Below are 6000 nucleotides of genomic sequence, written 5' to 3'. Positions count from 1 at the left end.
TTTGCTGCGTGAGCTCGCAGGGACGGTGGCGCTTTAAATTTTTTATTATTATTTAATTTATTTTCAGTTTTTTTACATTGTGTTTTAAAAAAAAAAAAATTCTGTCACAAGGAATGTATATATCCCTTGTGACAGTAATAAGTGGTGACAGGTACTTTTTATGGAGGGATCGGGGGTCTAAAAGACCTCAAATCCCTCCTTTGTACTTCAGAGTATTCAGATCGCCAAAAATGGCCATTCTGAATACTGTATATTTTTTTAAATACCAGCTGAGTAAACTGGAAGTGACGTTGTGACGTCACTTCTGTGTTTACAGAGAGACAACTGGAACTAAGCCATTTCCGGCATCGTGCCAGTCTGTCTCTAGCCACCAGAAGTGGGAAGGGAGGCCCGGGAAGAGCGTTGGAAGGTGGCGGGAGGGGGGGCTGTCCCCTCCCGCTCCTCTGGGATAACAACCGAGTAGCTTTTAGCTGTATCGGTTGTTATACCTGGAAAACTGACCTCCCGCTCTAAAAAACTGTACCAGCATAATGCCTGCAGCTACGGGCATCATCCTGGTATAACCACCTAAAGGCTGCATATATGCGTACGCTCGGAGGGAAGGAGATAAAAAGAAGGTGCTACTGATTTTTAAGGCAGCATGATATTTCTGCAAATGTTTATCAAAACAATGTTTTTGCTAAAAATACACGAAAATCATTTCCTGATACAGCATGACAGCATATACGTATGGGTAGGCTCCGCCCCCTGCCTTATTCCAGGACAGGTTATACTATATCTACTATATACTATAAGTCTCCTTATAGTCTCTGCAGGCAGCATTCTCTTTTTTTCCCCTCACTGCTACAGCCGGTTACGCTGCTGCTGAAAGCAGGATTTTTATTTTCCCTCACCTTGCTGGATTGATCTGGCCAAGCCACACAGGATCAAGCGTCTCCTGTGACGAAGCTCCCTGTTGTACAGGCTGTAAATTTCCTATATGGGGATCTAGGGATTGCTCCTTCATCATGACTCCATGGATGGACATTCATTGGACTTCCTGTTTGGCCATGAAGCGTGCAGATGGTAAGGCACCACATGGTGCACAAATCTATAGTATTCTGTTACTGCTACAAGTATGTTGTTTACTTGCATATGTCACACATGTGAATTTTTCTGGAATGGTATCGTCCAAATTCAGACATTATATCTCGATGCTGGAGACCAAGAAGTGAAGGCTCGTCTGGAGGTCGCACCTTTAGTGTTTGAAATCCTATGGAGGTCAGGGCACCTACTTCAACTTCAAGTATATCAGATCATAGGAAACCCTACAGAATTTAAAGGATGGCATCCTCTGTTCCCTGCTGTAAGGATTGAATTGTATACAAGTAAGCCTAGAGACGGCATTAAAGGATAGATGAGGCTCAGTCGTGTCCTCACTTTCTGGGATCCAGTAACTGTTGCATATCTTGGTAAACCAATTCCAAAAGACCTGGGCAGCTTGCTTGTTTCCCCCGGGTTCTTCCAAATAGTGTGGGACACTTTGTCTCACCTCTATATTCAGAGGGATAAGACATCCTCAATATGGCCAGTAAAACTGAAGAAGTATTTTTTATGGCTAATAGGTCTAGAAGGATCTCAGATATCCAAGTGTCAAGTCATAAACTACATTGTTACTGAAATTATCAGGCAAAATGTCTCTAGTCTCTTCCTCAGCACTATACAGAGGTCTGCATCTTTGCATCTGGGTTAGAATATCATCTTTCAGGGATATCCAAACTAAAGTGTTTGAAGTACCACAAGCATTTTTTTACATTTTTAATAAAGGAATTGTCAAAAACTGTGTGTGTTTTTATTTATTTTTGACACTTGTACAATGTACTCATTCACATGGGGGGTGTCAGGATCTGGGGGCCCCCTTATTCCAATAAGTTCCCTGCATGCAGACCCCCACAACCACTGCCAGGGTTGTGGGGAAGAGGCCCTTGCCCCGGTCAACACGGGAACAAGGTGCTCTTGAGTGGGGGGGGGGGTGGCAAAGCACGCCCCCCCATGTTGAGGGCATGTGGCCTGGTATGGTTCAAGAGGGGGGGCGCTTGCTCATTCCCCCCTTTCCTGGCCTGCCAGCCTACATGCTCGGATAAGGATCTGGTACAAATTTTTGGGGGACCCCACGCCATTTAAGAAAAGAAAAATTGGCATGGGGGTTCCCCCAATCCATACCATTCTCTTTGGGTCTGGTATGGATTTTAAGGGGAAGCCTCATACCTTTTTTCTTTCACATTTTTGTATTGCCAGCATTGTTTTTCATTCAGCTGTCAGCGGGCAAGCCCAATTACCGGTCCGCTCCTTAACAAGCATCTATCCACTGTGCCCTGATTGGGCAAAGCCTTGCACCTGACCAGCAGTCAGGTGCATTGCTTCAGCCAGTCAGGGCTTAGAATGCACTGTGCAGCGTGCAGTGCATTGTGGGCCGCTCAGTAGGCAAATATCCTGCCGAGCACCCCAACAAATTTGGGTGTTCGCTGAATACATAAAGCGGTGATGTGAACCACAAAGAATATAATCTGAGAATATTTTCCATTCACACCAAAGGAATTTATATTGGAGGGACCAACAATTATGCAACTTTTTTATAACTAAATTCAAACCAGGCTGTACTTGTGAGAGGATATAAAGTATAGAGATAAGGTTTGTAAGGCATAACATTTTGATTTAATCAGTAAAACAGACCAAGCACAATATAACATCTCCATGGTAAATCTGTCCTATAAGCAGGAAGACACTTAGGCTGCTTTCACACTGAGGCACTTTACAGGCCATATAACGCTAAAAATAGCGCCTACAAAGCGCCTGTCTCTCCTCTCACTCCAGTGTGAAAGCCAGAGGTCTTTCACACTGGAGCGGTGCGCTGGCAGGACGCCAAAAAAAGTCCAGTGAGCAGCATGCTCTTCACCTGGTTTCCGCCACACATGCTTGACACTATCTGAACCAAATAAGTTTATCTTGGTCTCATCAGACCACAGAACATGGTTCCACTTCCAGTCTGCTTGTCTTCAGCAAACTGTTTGTGGGCTTTCTTGTGTATCACCTTCTGGGACAACAGCCCTGCAGATCAATTTGATGCAGTGTGTGGCATATGGTCTGAGCACTGACAGGCTGACCCCCCACCCCCCCACCCCTTCAACCTCTGCAGCAATGCTGGCAGCACTCATACGTCTATTTCCCAAAGACAACCTCTGGATATGACGCTGAGCATGTACACTCAACTTCTTTGGTCAGCCATGGCGAGGCCTGTTCTGAGTGGAAACTGTCCTGTTAAACAGCTGTATGGTCTTGGCCACCGTGCTGCAGCTCAGTTTCAGGGTCTTGGCAATGTCCTTATAGCCTAGGCCATCTTTATGTAGAGCAACAATTCTTTTTTTTTTTCAACTCCTCAGAGTTGTTTGCCATGAGGTGCCATGTTGAACTTCCAGTGACCAGTATGAGAGAGTGAGAGCGATAACACCAAATTTAACACACCTGTTCCCCATTCACACCTGAGACCTTGTAACACTAACCAGTCACATGACACTGGGGAGGGAAAATGGCTAATTGGGCCCAATTTGGACATTTTCACTTAGGGTTGTACTTACTTTTGCTGCAAGCAGTTTAGACATTAATGGCTGAGTGTTGAGTTATTTTGATGGGACAGCAAATTTACACTGTACAAGCTTTAGAGTCCATTCACACAGGGGCAACTTTGGATCCGACTTGAAGTCGCCCCAAGTTGCCTCAAGTCGCGCAACATTATAAAATAAGTGTAAGTGAATGAGAGCTGTCTTAGGCTCGGTTCACACAGGGGGCGACACGACTTGCCGTGCCGCGACCTGACAAGTCGCCCCCGTTCTGTACTACGGAACCGTTCTAAGAGGAGCGACTCGAGTCGCTCCGACTTAGAAAAAAGGTTCCTGTACTACTTTTGGGCGACCTCGGGCGACTTGCATTGACTTCTATACAGAAGTCGTTTGCAAGTAGCCGCTGAGGTCGCGGCAGGTCGCGGCGCGGCAAGTCGTGTCGCCCCCTGTGTGAACCGAGCCTTAATGTACACTACTGAAGTTGCTCCGACTTCAGAAAAGGTTCCTGTACTACTTCAATCCGACTTCTAGGCAACTTGTACCCATTGACTTCAGTAGAAGTTGCCTCCAAGTCTGATCCCCTGTCTTAAAGCGGTAGTAAACCCGCAAATTTTTTTTTTTTTTTTTAAACCTGCAAAGCAAATGGCATAATGAGCTAGTATGCACCGCATACTAGCTCATTATGAAATACTTACCTTAGAACGAGGCCCCGACATCTGGCCCGATCCACGCCGAGGGAGCTGACATGCTCCCTCGGCGTCTCTTCCGGGTATCGCGGCTCCGGCGCTGTGAGTGGCCGGAGCCGCGATATCGTCACTCCCGCGCATGCGCATGGGAGATTTCAGTCCAGCCGGACGAGCGCTGCCGGATTTTCATGGCGAGAACCCCCTTGTGCGCATGCGCCGTTGCAGTCAGCGGCGCATACCGAGGGGAATATCTCCTAAACCGTACAGGTTTAGGAGATATTTTTTTTACCTACAGGTAAGCCTTATTATAGTGTCATTTCTTCAGTGTTGTCACATGAAAAGATAGAATAAAATATTTCCAAAAATATGATGGGTGTACTCACTTCTGTGAGATACTGTATATGTATTTTCTGTTGTATTGAGCTGTACGAAGGTACTATTTTTCTATTGTATGCTGACATCTAGTGATGGTCCTGGATCACTACAGCTTGTTTACTTGTGTAATTTGTTATCAACCTCTGCCCCCCCCCCCCCCTTTCTGCTTAGTGCTAGTTTGTTCAGTCCCAGCTAGACACTCCTTGTTTTTGCCATGTTCCCTCACTCTGCTTTGCGGAGATAGGGCTTGGGAAAGTCAATGCATTTTTTCACTTCAAAAGACTGAAGAGATCCTCTGTACTGCAATTATCAGAAGTAAAATTGAGTTGGATTCAACTTCTGCACCTTATTGAAGAGTTAAGATGTCTGTGGATGGTGCCAAGTCAGCAAGTGACCATACTGCATCTGGACAGACTGTAGCTATGGAGGTATGTCAGTGCATAAAGCAGCATTTGAAACAGAACACTATGCAATAGACAGTTAACGCTCAGTACGCATTACTGTTGTAGGGGTAAATGTGCTGGACATTATCTGCGTTGTTGTATGCTTGCATTCCTAAATTCTATCCTTTTACTGAAACCTTTGATTATTCAATGTAGAACAAACACTCTGTACATATCACTGTTTTGAAAGTGATTACCAGCATACTGGACAATATCTACCTTCTGCTCTTTTTAAAGTGGCAGTAAAGTCTTATTTTTGACTTGTACTTACAGGTGAGCATATAATAAGTCTTACCTGTATTTACAGTGAATATCTCCTAAACTTGCACTGTTGCAGTCGATGACATCACTGGTGCATGCAAAATCCAGGGGAAGTTCAAACAAAAAGGGATTACCGCTCCAGCCTCTCAGACACACCATCAACATATGACCCTAATGAGACACTCAGGTGCTGGCTCTGTGCAGTGTAGAAAATGTAAAGAAGTTCCTGGATGCCCGCACGTCAGAGAAATGGCATCTTTATTGGTCAATAAAATCCAACGCGTTTCACGCCTTTCATAGCTATGAATAAGCGCCAGAACAAGGTGTGAAACACGTTAGCTTTTTTTTATCCCGTTTTTCCATATTTGATATGTGACTGCATTTGGATTTTATTGACCAATAAAGATGCCATTTCTCTGATGTGCGGCCATCCAGGAACTTCTTTTCATTTTCTATCACTGGCGCATGCGCTCTGAAGGGTCAGCATACCCATGCCGTCCCGTCAGAGCTGTATGCCATAGCCGTGACTCCTGTGCGCATGCGCAGGAGAGACATCATCGTGGCTCAGTCCATCAGATGGCCGGAGGATGCAAACCTGGAAGGAAGCCTGGGTTAAGATGGAAGCCCTGTCAAGGGTGA

At 45.4% G+C, this 6000-nt stretch overlaps 1 protein-coding gene across 2 annotated transcripts in view; it reads left to right on the top strand.

Moving 5' to 3' along the window:
• Nucleotides 1-4911: 4911 nt before the first annotated feature.
• The window catches only part of RNF208 (ring finger protein 208), a 115076-nt gene continuing 113987 nt past the window's right edge, over nucleotides 4912-6000 (top strand). For both annotated transcript variants that reach the window (XM_077476080.1, XM_077476062.1), the window contains exon 1: nucleotides 4912-5085. The gene's annotated coding sequence lies outside the window, so the exon portion shown is untranslated. The remainder of the gene's footprint in view (nucleotides 5086-6000) is intronic.

The sequence above is a fragment of the Lithobates pipiens genome, unplaced genomic scaffold (assembly GCF_037356315.1).
Source record: "Lithobates pipiens isolate NorthernLeopardFrog02 unplaced genomic scaffold, aLitPip1_a1.2 Scaffold_1, whole genome shotgun sequence".
Taxonomy (NCBI): domain Eukaryota; kingdom Metazoa; phylum Chordata; class Amphibia; order Anura; family Ranidae; genus Lithobates; species Lithobates pipiens.
This window is presented reverse-complemented; position numbering and strand designations above follow the sequence as displayed.